Genomic DNA, 25,133 nt, shown 5'->3' on the forward strand with positions numbered 1-25,133 from the left:
GCTGCCTGGGACGTTAATTGGCCTTAGAGAGGATTAGTGAGCACCGCTATTCGAAGTACAGCGTGGGCAGCTTCCTAACGAGCAACATATCATGAAATTTTGTTTTATAGTTGACTCACGATAACACAAGAGAGTTGGTTGAGACCTGAAGAGCAAAACACGCCGCAACAGGTTTGTTACAAACAATGAGGTGTTAACCGAAAACCTGGAATCTATGTATTTCTTCACCTTTTAAAGGGTAGCACAGACTGGAAACAAGCTGAGAAAAATACAGACAATCAGGATGTATTGAAACATCACCAACAGTGTTGTGCGACACGGTAAACTTTTCGAGACTGTACCCTTGACCATAATGCATCATTAGTGCTCTATGAGATGCCGATGTTTAAGAAGGGTCAGTTCACTTTTCTGTGTTTGATTTTGTTCTGTGTCCTACTCACCTGTACAAATTAGCGCAAACTCATAAGCTCGAATTCAGTACATTAAGTACATCAAATACCCTTCCAGCGAGACAGCGCTACAGATTTATGTAGTCCAAACTTGCCTTTGTATTTTCGCGGTTTGTGTTGGTAACCAGCGAATCAACGTTGTTGGAAACTATACACATCCCAGTATACAAAAACATAATTATAAACACGCTACGGGAATGTGGCAAAGATAATGACAAACGCAGAGCTCCTGCACAATTATTAATGAAATGTTTTCCCCATAATTCGGTGTCTGCAGCTTTAAGAGAACCCCAAGAGACTCTGTAAACTGGAAAGTGGGTGTTCTACAAGCACAGTTTTGCAGTATAGCAATATTTATGTAAATAAGAGTGAATAATGTTTTGCTTCTCTAGGTGAAGTGTATTACTGGAACAGCAAGGTTTATTTTGAAATTATCTAATGTTCTCTAACTAATGTTCTCTATTTGTAAACTGGAAAGTAGGTGTTCTACATGCACAGTTTTTCAGTTCAAATGGTTCAAATGGCTCTGAGCACTACGGGACTCAACTGCTGAGGTCACAAGTCCCCTAGAACTTAGAACTACTTAAACCTAACTAACCTAAGGACATCACACACATCCATACCCGAGGCAGGATTCGAACCTGCGACCGTAGCGGTCGCGCGGTTCCAGACTGTAGCGCCTAGAACCGCTCGGCCACTCCGGCCGGCAGTTTTTCAGTATAGCAATGTTTATGTAAATAAGAGTGAATAATGTTTGGCTTCTCTAGGTGAAATGTGTTCTTGTAAGAGCAAGGTTTATTTTGAAATTAACTAATGTTCTCTATCTGAAGAGCTCAGTGCTATTAATTATTTTTCGTTTCCCTCCGTAGAGTGGAATAATACAAACAGAAAAGGGTTTACTCATAGTTTCATTTTTTAAATTCCTCTGAGTACATTAACAGCTTTACCTGTTACCCTCCGAAAGACAAAACTGCGCTGTACCTATCTCAGCGCCAGGAACACATTCTTCATACTAGAGTAGTGATACCGTATGACTGTCTGAATTCTGTATCAGTTGCATTTATGTCTAGTTTTACATGTGTAAAGCTCGATGAGAACACACACAGGTTGCATATTCATGTTTTGACAGCGCAGTGAGTGCTCGATTAAATTTCGGGAGTGCAGCCTACGGGCTTTCGAATAAAAATGTGACCCTCAACTATATAACCTCAGACTCCGAGTTGAAATATTAAAAGTTCTGGCTGGTTTTGTTTTCAAGGGGCTGGGATACGTAGTTGTCGCATTACAAGCCAAATGCTGCTGAGTCTACTGTACACAATATGAATATACACATGAATCGAATGGTCGAAGGTTCCTATCACTCGGCAATTGCGAATTTTGAATGTAACGTAGAAATTTACAAAAGTTAGATTGCAATTAAATAAAATCTGCAGCTACTATTTTAACGACTTTAAATGATGAGTACGATAGCAGAAGTACCTTTAAGAATATCATTAATTACTGTAAAACACTTTTTGGCGTCGATGGTCCAGCAATTAAATAAAATATAAGTTGAATAACAGGGAAACAATAGATTCCTACTTCACCTAATTAGTTATGAGGAACAACATAGCTCGCAAGATATGCACTTCTAAACGCATACTACATCTTCACTGCAGAAGCCACGGAAATCTCACAAGTGCACAAGTCGGCACTACAAAATATTTCTGTCTCCCATGCGCAAACTGCTCAAAACTCTCCAAGTATTTCCTGTGACCATCAGTCGCGCCTTCCCGTCCAGCACGCCGCGTGTCCTGTCACTCGAGGCTCCTCCCCCACCTCCCTACAGTCTCTCCATTGACTTCGGTAGTCGCCTACCGTAGTAACGAGCGCTGTGATTGGCTAGAGTGCTCCCGCCATGTCTCCAAGCCAACGCACACTCACAAATATATTGAAACACACACGAACTACTGGATTTACATTTAAATAACTTGAAATTAAATAAATATTCCTATGGCTGGACTATAAACACGCTGTAACACACATGATTAAATACATAAACAAATTAAATAAACGTATATCAAAGGAACAGCAACAAAAGTAGGCCAGTAGCTTAATGTCTCCGTGCTTTGTAAAACACAGTAAATATTTGACCAATTTCTTAATGAATAATATATATCGGATATAAACAATAACATAGATGAATAAATACATTTATAAGGCAAATATTGTGGTTTATGCACGAGGGAGCAGCACTGCATTCTCTACGGGCTGTACCTAACCGCAACTTTTCACAGGCGATGCATTGGTCGAGGAGGTCCGGCAGATGAACTCTCCGGTCACTGGACCAAAAACCGTTGGATTCCTGGCTATGGGGACATTAAAAGGCATTGGTATATGCAAAACCCATCGACAAAGCGAAAACGTTACAGGAGTGTCTGACCAATGCGTATGACGCAATCCAGTTGGCGTCAGGTGTGTTCGGAAGAGTGCGTGATTCACTGCGAGGAAGGGCTGAAGGATGTGTTGCGATGCGTAATAAGCACATACACCAGTATGTGTACTGTCTTCTCCTTCGTAGCAGACAGATGGAAATGAGAGGAGTGACTAGTCCATATATCAATAGATATTGACTTTCAGACATTTCGTTATGGGATAGTTCCTTCTAGTTTTGAACAGCACTACCTCATGTAGGACTATGTGACACATTTTTAAATCACCCTGTATTTTAGGCGGGTATGTTGACGCGATTCGAAGAGTCTCTGGCTACCTGAAATAGAATACTATCATTTGAATTTGATAATATTAGTTATTTATTTTGTTTCGTTCGTGTATTAAAGTTGTCAGTCAGTAATAATATTTAAGCTCTCAGATGAGTATACGCGTGGCGACATTCAAAGATATTATTGTCAGTATTAAGATTGCTATCATTTACTCTTTCATTTTGTTCTCCAACTCACAGAGAATTATATTCAGTATTGAGAAGTGGAGTACTATAGAAGTCGATCACTGGTTAGGAAACTTGGTTGTATCTCACACATACGAAATTTCTGAATGAGGATAAAGAGAAAAGGACGAAGTTAGGGTAACACAGAGAACAGCCACCATTTCTAATCCAACACTACTGTTCTTGTGTTGATTTCAAAGAAAATCGCTTCACCATTATTTATGTCGAATGTTTTCAGAGCGTTATTGATTTACGAAAATAGCTGCGAGATGTGTTATTTATTTATTTAACCTGATCTGATTAAGGTCATCAGGCTCTCTCTTAGATCTGACCAGAATTTCACACATACAGTACATTTAGTACATTTTTACATCATAGTTACCTAAGAAATAACATATAGATATGAGAAATAGTATTGAAATGATGTGATGTCTACAGAGACATTGCAGGTAAACAATTCTGGCTATAAACTAATAAAATTAATACTTGCAGTACTAGTACTACTGCTGTCACTAATATAAAATAATAATAATAATGATGACAATAATAACAATAATGGTAGTATCAGATACAAAAAGATTTGGAGGTGTTCAAAATAGGTGTTTTCTCATATAGCGAGTTCTTGGAAAAAGGAAATTTAAGGAGACTACACGAGCTACGAATAGTAGGAGATGAGGAAGATCTGGTTGGAAGAAAGAATGTAAACGATAACGAGCGCGTATAGGTAAAAAGGTGGTCATTATTGTTGCTTCAGCAGACGTGTCTTTAACTGCCTTCTGAAGCAGGACATGTTAGTAGACAAGATGGAGGATACGGAAATGTCTGTGTTGGTCTGCACGCAGCCAGGATACCTGTAGATATGATGGTCAGATATGATCAAAGAATCGAGAATCATAGATACAACGAGCACAGGCATTCATAACCACTTCCAGGAGCCATGAACTCTCCTGAGAGAGACGAAGGATAAGATCACTGCATTGAATAATTGGAACTACAAGTGTATGTAGAAATTTCTTTTTCAGATCAAGACGGAAGAGCTGTTCATACACTCCTGGAAATTGAAATAAGAACACCGTGAATTCATTGTCCCAGGAAGGGGAAACTTTATTGACACATTCCTGGGGTCAGATACATCACATGATCACACTGACAGAACCACAGGCACATAGACACAGGCAACAGAGCATGCACAATGTCGGCACTAGTACAGTGTATATCCACCTTTCGCAGCAATGCAGGCTGCTATTCTCCCATGGAGACGATCGTAGAGATGCTGGATGTAGTCCTGTGGAACGGCTTGCCATGCCATTTCCACTTGGCGCCTCAGTTGGACCAGCGTTCGTGCTGGACGTGCAGACCGCGTGAGACGACGCTTCATCCAGTCCCAAACATGCTCAATAGGGGACAGATCCGGAAATCTTGCTGGCCAGGGTAGTTGACTTACACCTTCTAGAGCACGTTAGGTGGCACGGGATACATGCGGACGTGCATTGTCCTGTTGGAACAGCAAGTTCCCTTGCCGGTCTAGGAATGGTAGAACGATGGGTTCGATGACGGTTTGGATGTACCGTGCACTATTCAGTGTCCCCTCGACGATCACCAGTGGTGTACAGCCAGTGTAGGAGATCGCTCCCCACACCATGATGCCGGGTGTTGGCCCTGTGTGCCTCGGTCGTATGCAGTCCTGATTGTGGCGCTCACCTGCACGGCGCCAAACACGCATACGACCATCATTGGCACCAAGGCAGAAGCGACTCTCATCGCAGAAGACGACACGTCTCCATTCGTCCCTCCATTCACGCCTTTCGCGACACCACTGGAGGCGGGCTGCACGATGTTGGGGCGTGAGCGGAAGACGGCCTAACGGTGTGCGGGACCGTAGCCCAGCTTCATGGAGACGGTTGCGAATGGCCCTCGCCGACACCCCAGGAGCAACAGTGTCCCTAATTTGCTGGGAAGTGGCGGTGCGGTCCCCTACGGCACTGCGTAGGATCCTACGGTCTTGGCGTGCATCCGTGCGTCGCTGCGGTCCGGTCCCAGGTCGACGGGCACGTGCATCTTCCGCCGACCACTGGCGACAACATCGATGTACTGTGGAGACCTCACGCCCCACGTGTTGAGCAATTCGGCGGTACGTCCACCCGGCCTCCCGCATGCCCACTATACGCCCTCGCTCAAAGTCCGTCAACTGCACATACGGTTCACGTCCACGCTGTCGCGGCATGCTACCAGTGTTAAAGACTGCGATGGAGCTCCGTATGCCACGGCAAACTGGCTGACACTGACGGCGGCGGTGCACAAATGCTGCGCAGCTAGCGCCATTCGACGGCCAACACCGCGGTTCCTGGTGTCTCCGCTGTGCCGTGCGTGTGATCATTGCTTGTACAGCCCTCTCGCAGTGTCCGGAGAAAGTATGGTGGGTCTGACACACCGGTGTCAATGTGTTCTTTTTTCCATTTCCAGGAGTGTATTTTTGTAGGGCACAGAGAAATGCTGATGCGTTCTTGCACATTGCAGTTACGTGCTCAGACCAATTAAGATTTAAGTATATTATTTCTTATAGACTCTTTGATAAGGTTCAAATGGTTCAAATGGCTCTGAGCACTATGGGACTTAACTTCTGAGGTCATCAGTCCTCTAGAACTTAGAACTACTTAAACATAACTAACCTAAGGACATCAAACACATCCATGCCCTAAGCAGGATTCGAACTGTAGCCCCTAGAACCGCACGGCCACCCCGGCCGGCCTTTGCTAAGGGAGAGAGGTTGATATTTGTCTCATTTAGGATTAAAGATGGCAGGGATGCCGATGTTTCGGGCTAATAAGCCTGAAACGATCACCAGTACCTCTTGGCTTTTGTATGGTCTGAGCTTCAACTCCATATTCTGTGCCCTTTTTAATAGTACACATCTATCAGTATTGAGATTCTCGATAGCTGTCTTCACGTTAATTGGTTTTTTACTTAGATACAGCTGGTGATCAACAACGTCTAATACCGAACGCTCGGGGAACGCCTGATACTTTTTGCCTCCATTGTGACTTGATTGTGCCGGACACGACGCATTGCTAGCGTTATGTCAGGTATGAGCGAAATCATTGCATTGCACTTGGCGAGTAATTTAGGTTGCTAAGTTTGGCAAGTAAAATAAAAGTCGAAAGTGTCACAGGCTTTGCTGAAGTCTAGGAAGCACATGATAGTTGTCTCTTGTACATCCATGGCAAGTGTCGTTATCCTCATTAAGGCAGATGTTGTGTTGCAATGTTTAGGAAATCTGATTGCTATTTGTCTAGTAGGTTGTTTGTAGTTAGGTGGATTATTAGATGGTCGTGAAATGTACAGCGTGTCTCTCCTAAGAGTCATAAGGTGTATTTTCTCTTATGTTTCGGCAGATATCTGCAATTTAGTTTTTGCATCGTGTAGCTGGAGTCAGCCCGAACAAATAGTGCTTATCACGTTCTTCACGCGATGCCCAGTGTCGACGCACATCGTCGGTTTGTTTCCCACTCCAAACAAATTGATTTTAAGAGACTGTCAAGTGCCCCTTCGACAGAGTGGTCCCTGATTAATCTAGTGTGTTATTTGTTTTATCAATATCTATTAACAGGGACCGTGAAACACGAAGAATAAAGAGCAATCCTGCAGCAACTCAGTACCGCTGCCGCATGACGATGGCAGCCGGTGCGGTCCATGGCAGAGCTATCGCTACTGGAGTACTAGTTATTCTTCACGTTTCACTATCCCTGTTAATACTCATCGATAAAACAAATGTGGCACTAGACTAATCTGGGGCCACTCTATCGAATGGGCGCATAAAATGCCGCTTTAAAAATAGTTTTGTCGGTAATGGGAGAGAAACCGACGTTTTCCGCCGACACTGGGCGTCGCATGAAATATGTAATGAGCGTTACTTGTTTGGGTTTCCTCCAGCTACACGATGCAAAAACTAAATTGCAGATCTTCTCTGAGACACCAGAGAAAATTAGCATGACGTTTCTTAGGAGATACACACTGTATATTCTAAGGCATTGGACAGTGCAGGAAGAATGCAAATAGGTCGGTAACCAGAGGGTGCTGTGGAAACATCCTTTTTAGGTAGTGATTTAACTAGTCTCCATTTCCAGGCCTCAGGGAAAACACTTGTGGTTACGGAGGGTTGAAGGTATCTGTTATAGTGGGCAGTAGCGGATCAGTAATGAACATCATTTAGACTGTGATGCCATCGTGCCCAGTAGTTGCTGAGCTGATATTAAAAATATTGAAATTTTATATTTTGCATTTATTTTCTCTGTTGAGTCTCGCAAGGGCATGGATAACACTTTTATTGCTTTATGACCGAATTAATTCATATATGTATATTTCCGTAAAAATTCTTACTTGTGGAGAAAAAGCTGTTACACTAATAAAATGAAGAAAATACTGGACTCTTTCCACTCTAAAATGTGGCATATTTCGAGGGAGCAGCACCCTATCAGTAAGCACTCTAGAAAGTTCAGCACAAAAAGTTAGAAACTGAGGATTGTACAGTAATAGAGAATCTTATCTAAAGTATTTCTAGTACTGTATATTCCTTTCATACTTCCCGATCGTGCAGCTATGCACCGGCTGATGCACCTTCACTGGCCTCCATGGTTCCACTACGGGCACTAGTGCGGGTTTCGATTCTGATTTTACAACGTATATGGCATACGGATGAAGAAGTGAACGACAGAAATGCATGTACATCCAAATACAATGATGAGCCGTAACATTATGACCATTACCCACAGCAAGGCTGAATGTCACCTGGTGGCATTACAGGTACGTGAGGCAGCAAGGACAGTATAAAGGGTGATTCAGCTGCGTCTTCCAGTGTCGTTTTGTGCAACCCGAAATTTTACAGCTGTCCTCGATTAACTACTCGCGAGATTTTTATTTCTCTGTCTCGCTGCTCGTAAACTATTACTCCTACTGCAAAAATGAACAGGACCTTCTGTAGGAAATTTAATGTGGCTAAATTTTGGGCAAGTTTTCACTAGAGGCAGTAGATTTCAAAGTCGAATACTTACAAATTGTAAAATTATCGTTCGTCTAAATTTTATCTAACAGTCTAGTGAATTTTAACTGCATAAAGGCCGGCCGAAGTGGCCGTGCGGTTAAAGGCGCTGCAGTCTGGAACCGCAAGACCGCTACGGTCGCAGGTTCGAATCCTGCCTCGGGCATGGATGTTTGTGCTGTCCTTAGGTTAGTTAGGTTTAACTAGTTCTAAGTTCTAGGGGACTAATGACCCCAGCAGTTGAGTCCCATAGTGCTCAGAGCCATTTGAACCATTTTTTTGAACAGCATAAAGGAACCAATTACGTTATTGTATTCGTTAGACTTTCTGCCTACGAAACTGCTATGTTTGTAGGGGACAAGTGTGGATCGTATTGTCAAGGTAATTAGTTGTAGACTAATGTTTACTAAGGTCGTTTTACATTCGTTACCCTCACGGGCACGTTAAAAAACGGTCGAATATCGGGAATAGTTCGTTTAATCGTATATTTTTGAGGAGTCATAGGAAGGAATGCTGCGAACAACATACCAGAAATCCTGACTGTTTAAGAATGAGCGTGAAGTGGAGGTGCTTTGGAAGGTCTCTTTTGTACATTTTCTGGAGTTATTCGCAAGCCGTGGCGTCCAGTTAAAAAGTATCTCAGTACAAAATTTAACTGCATTAAATACCCTATAACAAAGAGATCCTGCTCATATATTCTGTATGGTTAATACACTACTGGCCATTAAAATTGCTACACCACGAAGATGATGTGCTACAGACGCGAAATTTAACCGGCGGGAAGAAGATGCTGTGATATGCAAATGATTAGCTTTTCAGAGCATTCACACAAGGTAGGCGCCGATGGCGACACCTACAACGTGCTGACATGAGGAAAGTTTCCAACCGATTTCTCATACACAAACAGCAGTTGACCGGCGTTGCCTCGTGAAACGTTGCTGTGATTCCTAGTGTAAGGAGGAGAAATGCGTACCATCACGTTTCCGACGTTGATAAAGGTCGATTGTAGCCTATCGCGATTGCTGCTCGCGTTGGTCGAGATCCAATGACTGTTAGCAGAATATGGAATCGGTGGGTTCAGGAGGGTAATACGGAACGCCGTGCTGGATCCCAACAGCCTAGCATCAGTAGCAATCGAGATGACCGGCATCTTATCCGCATGGCTGTAACGAATCGTGCAGCCATGTCTCGATCCCTGAGTCAAGAGATGGGGGCGTTTGCAAGACAACAACCATCTGCACGAACAGTTCGACGACGTTCGCAGCAGCATGGACTATCAGCTCGGAGACCATGGCTGCGGTTACCTTTGACGCTGCATCACAGACAGAAACACCTACGATGGCGTACTCAACGACGAACCTGAGTGCACGAATGGCGAAACGTCATTTTTTCGGATGAATCCGGGTTCTGTTTACAGCATGATGATGGTCGCATCCGTGTTTGGTGACATCGCGGTGAACGCACATTGGAATCGTGTATTCATCATCGCCATACTGGCGTATCACCCGGCGTGATGGTATGGGGTGCCATTGGTTACACGTCTCGGACACTTAGCCGGCCGGAGTGGCCGGGCGGTTCTAGGCGCTACAGTCTGGAGCCGAGCGACCGCTATGGTCGCAGGTGCGAATACTGCCTGGGGCATGGATGTGTGTGATGTCCTTAGGTTAGTTATGTTTAATTAGTTCTCTAAGTTCTAGGCGACTGATGACCTCAGAAGTTAAGTCGCATAGTGCTCAGAGCCATTTGAACCATTTCGTCTCGGTCACCTCTTGTTCGCCTTGACGGTACTTTGAACAGTGGAGGTTACATTTCAGATGTGTTACGACCGGTGGCTCCACCCTTCATTCGATCCCTGCGAAACCCTACAGTTCAGCAGGATAATGCACGACCGCATGGTGCAGGTCCTGTACGGGCCTTTCTGGATACAGAAAATGTTCGACTGCTGCCCTGGCCAGCTCATTCTCCAGATCTCTCACCAATTGAAAACATCTGGTCAATGGTGGCCGAGCAACTGGCTCGTCACAATACGCCAGTTACTACTCTTGATGAACTGTGGTATCGTGTTGAAGCTGCATGAGCAGCTGTACCTGTACACGCCATCCAAGCTCTGTTTGACACAATGCCCAGCGTACCAAGGCCGTTATTACGGCCAGAGGTGGTAGTTCTGGGTACTGATTTCTCAGGATCTATGCACCCAAATTGCGTGAAAATGTAATCACACGTCAGTTCTAGTATAATATATTTGTCCAAGGAATATCCGTTTATCATCTGCATTTCTTCTTGGTGTATCAATTTTAATGGCCAGTAGTGTAGTTTAAGCATAGCGAGTGAGTGATTACGAAAATCTAGCGCGAGTTTTATGAAGGCTAGGTGTAATATTGCGTGTTGCATAAACTGACGGCGGTAGGGGCAATTGAATCACCCTGTATAAGCGGAGCAGAGGAAAACAGGAAATCGTTATGACGACGATACAGGTCGTAAATGGGAATGTAGAGGCTCACGGTGAGTGAACTCTATAGTTGCAGTGTTGAGTTGAGGCAGTGGACTGACGTCAGGATGATGAACAGTGACTGCTAACGGAAACATCGTCAAGAGTCGTACATTTTTTTCAGCACATAACTACAACTCTACCGACGCTCTGTCACGACAATGCCCTCCTTCGCGTGTGCTCAGAGCAGAAAGCGCAGCGGCATTAATGCAACAGGTGGCCTGTGGCCGGCTTGACCTTAGTGGTGGGACAAGAATGATAACACGCGGAATCCGCAGCACACGTGTACCATCTCAGCATATTTTCACAACTCAGGGCAGGAGGCGCCGATAGACGTGGAGACCGACCGTGATTCTTATAGTGCAAGACTTCTAACCCCCCCCCCCCCCACCCCATCATGGCAGAAGACTCGCTACAGTTGGAGTAAGATTGTAAGTGGCGCGCCAGCTCGAAGGCACTAAGTCCACGGTGGTGGACTCAGATTCAGCAGTAGGCCCATCGTCGGTGGAGGCTGTCTCGTGGTGACTCCTTGAGGCTCTAGTGCCTGGTGTAGTTCTTCCCATGTACGAGGGTGGTGTCAGACTGAGATGCCTTTGGCAGACAGTGATGGGTGTTTATACAGGTTCTCCGTCCACTTGTTTTACCGAAACACCATTTCCAGCCACCCACATCAAACCAAGACAGTAGCCTGGAGCTGTAGTAACTGGCCTGCCGATCCCACAGTCTTCCTGCCCTTCTGTTGTTTCCACATTTGGTGTTGCTGACCCCAAATCGGTCCGCAATGTGGTGTGTGTGTGAATTCCTAAGGGACCAAACTGCTGAGGTCATCGGTCTCTAGACATAACCACTACTTAAACTTATGCTAAGAACAACACTCGTAACCATGCCCGAGGTAGGACTCGAACCTACGGCGGGAGGGACCGCGCAATCCGTGGCATGTCGTCTCAAACCGCGCGGCCACTAAGCGCCGCCCACAATGTGGAGACCGACCGGTGGAGTCCTGCCTATGATGTAAAGATGTTTTGGTCTGCTCCGTGCATGCCTGTAGCGTTGGCCTCTTGTAACATTTGAGGCAGGACTTTTATTTTACTCAATAGCGACGAAAAATAGTGGCGGTCCTACACACCTCCCCTCTCTGGTATACCTAGTCTCTGGATCTAGGCTCAGGGTAATTCTGCAAGGACTGAACATACATTCTTAAACCGAAAGCTGTGTGCAGTACTTCTCGCCGGTCGGAGTGGCGGAGCGTTCCTAGCCGCTACAGTCCGCTACGGTCGCGGGTTCGAATCCTGCCTCGGGCATGGATGTGTGTGATGTCCTTAGGTTGGTTAGGTTTAAGTAGTTCTAAGTTCTAGGGGACTGATGACCTCAGTAGTTAAGTCCCATAGTGCTCAGAGCCATTTGAGCCAGTACTCCTTAGGATGAACTAGTCTGAACCATAAGGTTCACCGACTACATAAGTAGCCTACAGTATTAGCCACTGGTACCTCATTTGGTCAGTAATTTCCTCAAATGTTCACTTACACACTAACAAGGTAATGTTACCAAATTCTGCCCCCCCCCCCCCCCCCGCCCCTTGCATCATCTCTTAACAACTACTTAACAGTAAACTGGCTTAATAAATTTCACACAAAATTACACAGAAAAGAATATAGTCGTTAATACTGACACCGACTAATTCACGTGACCACTGGCAAATCTTACCTGTGCTGTAAATTGCTTACATTCGCTATTTATCGTTACACAAAAAATCCGTTAAAGGCTCTATGCTATTAATCTAACAGATGTATTATGGCCCAAAAGAGTCTGCAACATCATCCATTAAATATCCTGATCACCGAAAAGTATATTCTTTCCACTAATCGTGACAAAATGGTCATGTGCAATCCCGGACAACCAAATTAAAAGCAGTACTACAAAACCTTTTTTTCTCTTAATAAATCATCGTCAGCACATGATCCTTAACAGTACATGGTCAGACTCTGCTCAACATCCCATTTCGTGTATCCAATTGTTTCTTTACTCGACATTTAGGCACACCATTCAGAACTTTGTCTCTGTAATAATAGTCGCCATTGTGTCTTCCTCGAAAATACACCTCTGAGACTATTCTCTCACAAATCTCACTTACGGTACTACCACACACAATAAGGTGTCAGATAGTTCCAAGTATTTCCCTTACTGTAGTGCTAATCACAGACTGGATTCTTCTCGTAACGCTAGGCTTTCTTGCACCCACGTTCACCCGAAATAATTTCCTGATTGTCTGTGGCACTGTATCATGCGAGATAAGCCTTACTGATTTGCTCCGCAGTTTAACAGGTTTACTCCATTAAGACAGACGAAACAGGCGACATTATTTGACTGCTGAAGGTTTCCTTGGCTGGAACATTCTCCCCCTGAGCTTCATCGTGTTCAACCGAAGGTCAGTTTTGGCATGATGACCGCATAGAAAGTTTAACCTTAAGATTGCGCAGTGCAGTCACGTATGTTACCCTCGTCATGTGAAATGAACCGTAGCTATGTTGTAAACAGTTCGCAGCGGGCTTCAGCAGCCTGTGCTGTCTGCCATTCCGCAAAGCCGTGACCTAGTGCTCTTATTGCTATCACCTTCTGATACGCAGGCGCATACTACCTCAAAAGATTCAGTGTTGCCGGCCCGATCATTAACCTTGCAAATGGGTTTCCTCTTGTTTCTCATATCTGTCCTGCTTCTGAGGCGGCGGCGCTACAACAGTTCGCGACACATCTGCGTCCTTCGGAAGTAAATGCGTCTGCACTACGTCATTACTTGCAACATTTGCAACACGATCTACATTATCAGTAACTTCCGGTAAATGCTCTGCAGTGTCTATAATAAAAGTGCTGTTAGCAGTTCCACACTGCAAGACACAAAAATCATCGGCACAAGCACTGTGCCTCTGGCCCAGGCTCCACGGCCTCCAAACAACACCTATTATCACCAAACTGGGTAGATACTACTGCACTTAAATCATCCATGTTGCTATTCTCACACTCAATCGCTTCAGTACAACACGCACTTACCGCGTCTTGTGCTACAGATTATTCAGACCACCAATTTTCACAAGATACTGGAGCCGATACTTCTACATTACTCTCCTGAACTTCCACAACGTTCCTTCTTTTCGCATCCGCACAAGTACTACCATTTTTTCTTTCAAGTTCCTACAAAATTCTCATATTACTTTCTCCCGGAGGCCTGTTTTTAACAATCGCATTCGTCAAATTCTTCCTGGCTCGTCTCCGCGTACTCTGGAGTATCTCTTCTGCGCAAAACTCTGCCCGTTTCCTCAGTCAAATTAATTTCGTCCACTTGCAACGGAGCTATCTAAGTTGCTAACAATCGTAACATTTCTTCCAGGGTAGACCCTTGAAGAATTGACAACGACACGCTTCATCCTTTACCAACTTAGCAAACAAGAAAACGAGAATAAAACAGAATTACAACAAGATCACTTAAACGTAATGCTATTCTAATTCCTTAACTTAACGTCTCCTACTGAATGACTGCTCAGCATCACTACTTCATATGCTGCCACATAATGAGACATATTGCTCGCTCATAATCATTGTCCATTCTAGCCGGCCGCGGTGGTCAAGCGGTTCTAGGCGCTCAGTCCGGAACCGCGCGACTGCTACGGTCGCAGGTTCGAATCCTGCCTCGGGCATGGATGTGTGTGATGTCCTTAGGTTAGTTAGGTTTAAGTAGTTCTACGTTCTAGGGGACTGATGACCACAGATGTTTAGTCCCATAGTGCTCAGAGCCATTTGAACCATTTGAACTGTCCATTCTGAACGGCGCAAACAACCAGTACATATTTCCTACACTTCGCGGGCACAGTCATTGAAGTAACTCCGTATAATAAATACAACGAAACACCAACAACAGGAAAAGAAAATCAAATGACGAAAAGGAAACTTAAATGTAACCCTACCACAGCACTTTTCGACAAAACTCAGGTACAAATCCTCAGTCGCCCCTCATTATTAACACACTATACACTTCTAGACAATGGGCCACACCCGTTGCTAATGATGAGACATATTGCTCATATTAACCAGGTGAAAATTAGCACTTGTATTTACAAATCCACATAATACTGTCTGAGCTTCCTTGCTCCATACTGAATACACAAAAGTGTGTTTCCGTGACACTCAGAGTAACACACACACACACACACACACACACACACACACACACAAAAGAAAACTCTGCACTCACCTCACTGCATGTTGACTCTGCAGGTTGCGGCTGAAGATGAGATTCCAGGTCCAGCAGCAGAAGCTGACAACGCCCTGGCTGTCACCAAAATATAGAGGTCTGTGGTGGACGACCTCTGTGGTGACAGTGTTGAGATGAGGTGGTGGGCTGACAAAAGGATGAAGACCAGCAACTGCTACAGGAAACATCGTTAATAATTATGCATTTTATTAGTACACAACTAACTCTCGTAGCGATGCTGTGGAGCAGCAACGCCCATTCACTCCCCCAGCCCCCCAGGTGAAAGCATCGTAAGCAGCAGCGCTAACGCAACAGGCGGCATTAGGGGCACTAGGCCGGTGCTGCCCCACTCTCCACAGTTGCTAGATCCATCCAAGACGGTGGCCTGTAGAGTTGGCAATAGAGTTTGACGTTGTCCAAGATGGCAAATTTTGTTGGCAACATAGGTCAATTGGGCTTCTTCCACTAACCTTACCCCTTCCCTTCGCCCCTCCCCCAGAAAATGGCAGTAAGTTCAAATTCGATCAGGACAATGCAACACCCACTTCGGCAACCCCCACTAACCTAAGTCATCTGACCGTCACCTCTTCCTAGGAACTGGTGGCAAGTTTGAAGTTTGGAGGGAAGATAGGTCAATTGGGCTATCTCTACTAACTTAAGAAAACAGCACCAATGAAAGGGCAGTTGGGCTACTTCCACTAACCTAAGTCATCCAACCTCCACCTCGTCCTAGGAAATGGTGCAAGGAGCACTCAACCTGTGCTGCACATAAGTCTTTATTTTTCATGCAGTATTTATTTAAAAAATTAGAGGCAGTACCACAATCAGGTGTAGTCGTCATGGGGTCAGGAGTCAAACTGGCCTAGTACACAGTACTACCAACAGAGGGTGCTGTCATTTGTTCCATGACATAATCCAAGATGGCGGTCTGGGCTGGGGGGAAATGGCGGGGAAACAGTGTTGTCGCCATTGGGTCCGGAGTCCAATTGACCTACTACACAGTACTGCCCCCAGAGGGTGCTGTCGTCCATTTTGTGACATAATCAAAGATGGCGGGGGAAAATAGAGGTGCCGGACAGTGTGGCCGAGCGGTTTTAGGTGCATCAGTCTGGAACCGCGCGACCGCTACAGTCGCAGGTCGAATCCTGCCTCAGGTGTGGATGTGTGTGATGTTAGGTTTAAGTAGTTCTAAGTTCTAGGGCACTGATGACCTCAGATGTTGAGTCTCATAGTGCTCAGAGCCTTTTGCACCATTTGAACGAAAATAGAGGGAAACTGTATGGTCGCCATGGGGTCCAGAGTCCAACTGGTCTAGTGCACAGTACTACCAACAGAGGGTGCTGTCGTCTGTTCTGTGATGTAATCCAAGGTGGCAGTCTGGGCTGGGGGGAAATGGCAGGAAACAGTGTGGAGGGATGCAGTGTTGCGGCCCCACTTGTTACTACTTCTGCACCACTTGTTAGCAGCAGACACAGTGGCTGTGCCAAAGACTGAGACAGTGTGGAGTTTTACAATTATTTATTGAACTTTCTTTACAATTTCTTCATCGTCGTCGCTGCCCAGACCTGCGGATCCCTCCGCCTGGCTGTTGCTGTGTAGATTCTCCAACAATGCACGCAACGAACGCCGCTGATCGCACTTGGGAGCCACAGGCCACCAGTGCTCCGCTGAAGCAAGGATGCCCTGTGGTTGAGATGAACTCGTCGCCTCTAGGCGCCCCAGAACGGGCATTCCCATGGAGCCGCGTCGCCGTGAGGCCAGCTGCCAATGCCTGCTGTCAGTAGCAATGTCCGCAAGGTTCTGTCATGGACGGAGCACTCGCAGTGGGGCCGGGTTGCCGTGAAGTCCGGGCGTCAGTCCCCAGCGGCACCTGTGACCAAGACTGCGCTGCGGGCAGTCCTGCTGGAAGTTAACACTGTAGTTAGTCAGCCATGGTGCCGACCGATCTCGGGCTGACCTCCAGAGCTGAAGTTGACATATGGCGGCGAATGGATGACTCCTGCGAGCTGAAACAGACTTCTGAAATCGTCACCTACGAAGATAGAACATTGGGACACGGACCACGTCTGTCATCAGATCCGAACTGCTTCCTAATGGCTTCTGTCTGTTGCTGCCTGCGCTCCACTATTTATATCCCGCAGGAGGATGTTTTTTACCATTGGTGGCAGCTTTTTGTTATTACTCCCGCAGTATATCGCAGCGTAACTTAGCGTGCTGGCCTGACTTCCCCTACTCAGCACACTTCAGGCTTTGCTCGGCGCTTGGTTTGTGTGCGTCCTTGCGTCAGTCTGTTGGTAGACTGACGCTGTCAGCAAGGCTATCTGTGCCTGCCTACTTTGCAACGCCTCGGTCGTCAGCGTGCCTCTGTTTTGCCTTTCTCCACTGCGTGAAGCAATGCTTACTACATGTGGCTGTAACACAGCCTACATACCTGTGAACTACTCGTAAATTACTGAAATAATGCTCTGCCGACACGCAAACAACTCCTAAATTACCGAAATAATTTCAGTACACAATACACAGACATGAAAACGCCTCCAAAATAATGCAGTACACTGATGTGCAGACACGAAATCAACTCTTAAACTGTCCAAATAATGCATAGCAAAGCCTATTGACCTGCTCAAAAAATAATGCAACAGACACTCAAACAACATAGACAGGTACCACCCACTGCCCCCTGTCCACTGGACCGCACAGGAGCTACCGCACACGCTCCCTGAAGTCAGGGTGCACTGGCAGCTGTCAAGCCAAGCACAGGTGCCCCTTCAGGTCCCTCAAGTATGAGGCGGGGGCAAGCCTTTTATACTTGACACCTGAGAAACTCATTGTGAATCAGAAGATCACCTAGGCACCGTTGCTGACGTGACCGGACGGGAGTGAAGACCTATTTGCAGAGTGCAGACACTCCAAGGGCGCTCACGTGTCGAAACCGCCGTGAACCACTGCTGGATGCAGACCATTGCAAGCCGTTGCTCTCACGCCGCTGCTGCCTACAGAGAGCAGGTGAAAGTTGGGCTTATTTTCGGGTATACAGTTAGAGTTCTTCGAGTGTTATACTGACATCACAGAACAACAAGCCACACTCACGACAGACCCATATGCAAGACGCCTTTGGGCAGCATGTGTATTTGCTGTTGCTGATGCGATACCTGCGGATACTAACATTACAGAATACCATGGGGTGCATTGTTCCTAGTCGTCCTAACGGACCTGCGAGCTACATCTAGCCGTGCACCCATACCCAGCGTGGCTGATGCATCTCGCAAAATGTTTGTCCAGCTGTCATTATATGTCTGGGGAATGCTAAACGCTCTAACTGCTTAAAGCTTGTGCACACTCGTGAAAACTTCGTTAATCATAAAAGCGTTGTTGTTTGGAAATCAGAACAATTACACAAACAGAATTCGAAGCACTGTCTTACAGAAGAGACAAAAAAATGGCTGGAATTTTCAGTGTCCTACAGCTACAGGTCTAGAGGTGGCCTAATGCAACAGTGGCGGATGGGTGACGGCATCCCCACCAGAGATGGATAATCCGCTTCAACTTATCCTTGAACATTTACTTTCTCAGAACTTTCGATACATACCTTGCCTCCATCTTGTTCGAATCAGTATGTAGACCCTCCTACGTCCCGGTACAAAGGATGTTTTGTGAATGAACAGAGCATTATGATTGTACATTGTACAGATCACCATATTGCACCGGCAATTAAACCCTGCAAAATTGGCCAACAGATCGTCAGATAAGGAAGGAATCTTATACAATTACACTGATCTCCCACTGAGGACAGGAGCTTGAATATTAGAGCGCAAAACAGATCTCCACTCCAGCAATATATCACCACATACCGTGTCGATGTAGTAAACATACAACTCGTATTCTGCACCATACAAAATCAGCCCTTTTACACCGTTCGTGCATACACCACAAAGACAGACAGTGCCGTATACACTCCTTGCAGCACTAGATATTTCCCTGCGAGGTCGGCGGTCATTCACCTCCAACAGGTGACCAGAGCACCCTCAGCAGACAGAAGTCATTCTCAGAACTCTTCTACAAATTTGGGCTCTTTCCACCTTGACAGAAACGCGTTACTGCTTCTGGTCCAGACCCGCTTGCTTGCTTGCTTTTTTTACACCAACCTCCAGACTCTGGGATTACCAGAACACATGTATTTTTACATGGTTTGCCATAATATTATACCATTTTCGTGGTACTTCTCGATATCAAGCACACAGCAGTATACCACCAATGACACAAGCAACATAATTCTGAAGATATAGGCTAAATGGCTCTGAGCACTATGCGACTTAACTTCTGAGGTCATCAGTCGCCTAGAACTTAGAACTAATTAAACGCAACTAACCTAAGGACATCACACACATCCATGCCCGAGGCAGGATTCGAACCTGCGACCGTAGCAGTTCCCCGGTTCCGGACTGAGCGCCTAGAACCGCTAGACCACCGCTGCCGGCTCTGAAGATACAGATTGGAAATAATTTCTCTACAAGCCCGAAACTTTAGCTACGTAGGTCGTGCTGTAAACGACTTACTAACTAGAAGCTTGTCACATCTGCAAAGACATTTACGCGGAAACTCGTAAGAAATAGAGAAAACTGATATTTCCACTCATAGATACCAATGTCAGTGATGTAGCAGATTCCAAATAATCCCCATAATGTACAAGGTCTACATGTCTAGAGAACCATCAAACGTGTCTTCCACATGCTAGATACACACACCACAATCGATCTTCTTTCAATTAAATAAAGTCACAAAATGTGGAGATGCAGTCAACTGAAGAATTTACGTGGGAGGGAATAACGGTCCAGTGCAAACACACATCCATATTCAGTGTTCTCAATTTTCCACATGATCAAGAAAGCTATCCAACACATACTAAATATTAGTTCGCTATTCGGTCGTCTAGAGGGCAACACGGTTATGTCATCTCCATTCCTACATTCCAACAGGCTCTCCATTCGGACAGCTCCCCACAAAGGTGACCAGCGTTGCGCACCAAACAGGCACAGGTAGAATCATCATCCTAAGAAACTGGTCACATATATATTTTATCCCTGTATTTGCAACTAAATGTTACGACTGTGGTCACAGTTGAAAGACATTCGACAATGAGCGAAATATCGGAAATACACCCAGACAACTGCTCTGGCTCTGGAAATAGAACTATTAGTACCATTATTATGACTTGACATACTCTTCTCTTTACTATCACAGTACTCAACGTCAAATTCATACCTTCCTTACAAATGGACATAGTAATTTCCTTTGTCCGCAGCTCGTGGTCGTGCGGTAGCGTTCTCGATTCCCGTGCCCAGGTTCACGGGTTCGATTCCCGGCGGGGTGAGGGATTTTCTCTGCCTCGTGATGACTGGGTGTTGTGTGATGTCCTTAGGTTAGGTAGGTTTAAGTAGTTCTAAGTTCTAGGGGACTGATGACCATAGATGTTAAGTCCCATAGTGCTCAGAGCCATTTGAACCATTTTTTTTAGTAATTTCCTTTGCACATGTTGGAACACAAACACATACTAAGTATAATACTTCGTCAATAACTGATCGCTTGCGATACGAAATTAAACTGACCGAAAATCCACGATGGATGGACATATCGGATAAGTTTTTCTTGCGAGTGCTACCTCTGTGTCTTAGAAAGAGAGGTTAAATCATCTTACAAGCCGCCAGATGTTAAAAAAACCCAATCCAATCGTCTACTGTACGTTACTGTCATAAGCGGTCTTGGTTCTACACGTGCAAACAAGTATCTATGTTAAAAGCTATATCGGCTTTATAAATCCACATATGGCATTACCTATGAATCACGTGGGTTTTCCAGACAAATACGGAGATGGTGAACGCCGGAGTGTATATTATCAGACCAGCAGTCCAGTTACACGTAGTCCACGATGTAACCTCATCATAATATCGCTGAATTTTGAAGGTGACTTGGCCAAGGAACGTGGTATGAAACCGCTATCTACAACCCCCTCACGTCGCCACCACTAGATATTTCTCCAATATTTGTAACGTATTCTGTCTCGATATGATGTCAGAAGTTCTGTGATATATCCACTAAGTTATAATCAATGACTGATTGAGAAGGATCACAAACAGTAATAGTTGGTCTGCTGATTGAGGTCATATGAAATGAACACTAGCTTTTCAGATCTCTAGTCCTACGCTATTTGCTAGAAATAATGTCTATGATTTGGAATCAAGTCTTTCCATTCTACCACATACATGCATTGGATCCTATGGAGAAGCCTTTTAATGATTACTGCCACAAGTGAATCATATTTCTGGCACTCTCTTATCTCGAAACGACTCGCCTTTCTCGAGCTTATCTGCTACAGTGAAATTACTGCCTCGTTTTAGGTATCCCCTATGCATCCTGCAACTGCCCTCTCAGACGCTGCACTACCATCGCTGCAGCTTTGTGCATGTGATAGTTCCAATGTAAGGTGGAACTGAGTAGGGGTCAGAGGAAAACTATATCTACCACCTTCTGCAACTCGTGTAGAAACTGGTGCAGCTGAGTTACTGCGACAGAACTGTGTTTTGACCATTCGATGGGAATGAAGCCTGCTCGTGCAATACAAGGTAGTATAAAAGACAGTACAGGAACTGGTGGAAGGACATGGATTTTGCTACTGCATTGCTTCTCCAAACTATGTAAAAATGCTTCGAACTAAATCAATCTGGAGCTCCATCGTGCATAAAAATCACCCATTTCTTGTTATTCTTCACCGTCTACTATTACATCATAACACTTTCAAATATATTACTAGACATCGATAAGGAGTGCTAACCTCCTCGGCATTGGCCCATCTCAAGAAATCTTGTGCACTTTGATGGGCGAGGACGCAATAATCTCCATTCATTCACGAGATGTGGAATGTAACGGCCTTCTTCTGGTCGATTGCAAATTAAACTGGTAACGGTGCTGCAGGTCAGGTGGGTCAATGACAGTGTGAGGTGGGTCCTTCAGGCTCTAATTTTACCCTTATACTGCGAGAATGCTCTGTGACTCCCATCAGCCTAGAGATAGATCGTAAATTAAGCACTATGCTCGAAGTGTTAGAAATATGTAGTGTGGTAAATGATATACTTTGATGATGGATGTGTTCGAGAATTAAAAATGCATGCAGGTACTGAACAGTCATCTGTCCACATTCACAATGATACTTGCAAGGTGGAGAGGGGGTGGTTTAGTTACGATACTAAAATTGGGAAGCATGCTGTCACAACATTGGTCAGTGTTGAAATAACTGTAAAATTGATAAAATTGTTCACACAATCACCTGTAATGCTTATTATTTCCATACATCAGGAGTGTCTTTTCCATCCCATCCGTCCGCTGGTTTGCTGTTGGTTACCACATGATTGACTGACATCGCTTGTTTGAGTTGGAGAAAGAGTTTTGGTGGATGGGCAACACCTTCTGGGGATGGATAGCACCGAAACAGTGATGCCGCACTTGACTGCAATATGAGGAACCAGTCGAAACAGAATGCAGAGTCATCAGCTATACCGTCACTGTGACAGATGAGTTTAAATGTAGAGGTCGTCAACCACTTTCATACAGCAGTTCGGAAACTCTCCACAACACTGCCAAACTCTTCCAGTATCCTCATGTTGTAGCTGTCTTTTATTTAAAATCATTGAGTGTCTGTGGTGTGTTATGGTAGCCAGAGTAAGAAGATGATTTACACCGTGCGACGTTTAGTTTTCTGCGAGAGGCAATGGATCAGAATTTGTTGATGTCAGTTTAGAGCCTGACACAGACCTCGAAGTCGTGGCAGAAAAACAAAATGTATGGCAGTGTACAAAGTCTGTTACAGCAGAAAAAAACAATCTTTCAAACAACGACGCTGGGTCACAGGGAGTGTCTCTTGCGACTTACAGTATGGTCTGCATGATACCGATATCGGCCTACAGTACAGGTGATGAAACTTTAAACTGGTCAGTGCAGTGGATCAATACCTGTATATTTAATAGGATTGTCACATGCACTCGATGCTGGTACACGTGTGGTATTTGTTTTCGATATGTGGGAGGAGAGAGATGAGGTAAAAATCCTTCCCCCAGTTCCCGTACTGTTTTTTATACTACCTTGTATTGCAGGAGCAGGCTTCGTTTCCGTCGAAGAGTCAAAACACAGTTCTGTCGCAATAACTCAGCTTCGCCTGTTTCTACATGGGTTGCAGAAGGTGGTAGATATAGTTTTCCTCCAACCCCTACTCAGTTCCGACTTACATTGGAACGATCGCATGCTCATAGCTTCAGGGATGGTAGAACAGAGTCTGAGGGGCCAGTTGCAGGATGCATAGGGGCTACCTAAAACGAGGGAGTACTTTTACTGTACCAGATAATTTTGAGAAAGGTGACTTGTTTCGAGATATGAGAGTGCCAGAAATACGATTCACTTGTGGCTGTAATCAATAAAAGACTTCTCCATAGGATCCAACACATGTATGTGGTAGAATGGAAAGACTTGATTCGGAATCACAGAAATCATTTCTAGGGAATAGCGCAGGACTAGAGATCTGGAAAGCTAGTGTACATTTCTTATGACCTCAATCAGCACACCATCTACTACTGTTTAAGATCCTTCTCAATCAGTCACCACCTATAACTCAGTGGATATATCGCAGTACCTCTAACATCGTACCGAGACAGAATACCTTACAAATACTGGAGAAATAACTAGTGATGGAGGTGTGAGGGGGTTGCAGATAGCGGTTTCATACCACGTTCCTTAGCTGAGTCACTTTGAAAATTCAGCGCTTTTATGACGAGATTTCATCGTTGGCTACGTGCAACCGGACTGCTGGTCTGATAATATACAATCCTGCCATCAACATTTCAGTATTTGTCTGGAAAAACCACGTGATTCGTAGATAATGTCATATGTGGTTATATAAAGCCGATATAGCTTTAACATGGGTACTTGAGAGCATATGTATAACCGAGACCGCTTGTGACAGTAACATACAGTAGTTGTTAGGATCGGGTTTCTTTAACATCTGGCGGTTTGTAAGACGAGTACACCTATATTTCTAAGACACGGTGGAAGAACTGGCAAGAAAAACTTATGCAACATCTCCACTCATCGTTGATTTTCGGTCAATATTATTTCGTATCGCCAGCAATCAGTTATTGACGAAGTATTATACTTAGTAGTAGGGGGTGTGTGATACGTTCACCTTGAGCATCACGCTTATATAAAGTATGTGCTTGTTTTTTCCACATGCGCAAAGGAAAAGACTTTGTCCAATCGTAAAGAAGGTATGGATTAGACGTCAAGTACTGTTGTAGCAAAGGGAAGAGTATGTCGAGGCATAAGACTGGTACTGATATTTCTATTTCCAGAGCCACAGCTGTCAGCTGGATACTTCGCTCATTGTCGGATGTCGTTCAGCTGAGACCACGATCGTAACATTTAGTTGTAAGTACAGGGATAAAATATATATGTGACAGATTTCTTAGGATGATGATTCTACCGGTGCATGCTTGGCGCGCAGCACCGATGACGTGTGTGGGGATGATTCACGTTTCCTGTTAACGGTAGGAGCTGTCCAAATGGAGAGACCTGTTGGAGTGTAGGAATGTAGATGACATAATCGTGTTGCCCTTTAGACCACCGAATAGCTAACTAATACTTAGTATGTGTTGGGTAGCTTTCGTGATCATCTGGAAGATTCATGAGAGTGAATATGAAGGTGTGTTTGTACTGTGCCATTATTCCCTCCCATGTAAATTCTTCTGTTGACTGCTTGCTTCTGCACATATCGCGCCTTTATTTAGTTGGGATAAGATCGATTGTGGTGTTTGTATCTAGCATGTGGAAGACACTTTTGACGGTTCTCTAGACATGAGAAACACCATAGTTGACTTTGTAAATTATAGGGATGATTTGGAATCTGTTACATCTCTGACATCGGTATTCGCAATTGGAAATATCAGTTTTCT

Source organism: Schistocerca serialis, chromosome 3 (assembly GCF_023864345.2).
Source record: "Schistocerca serialis cubense isolate TAMUIC-IGC-003099 chromosome 3, iqSchSeri2.2, whole genome shotgun sequence".
Taxonomy (NCBI): Eukaryota; Metazoa; Arthropoda; class Insecta; order Orthoptera; family Acrididae; genus Schistocerca; species Schistocerca serialis.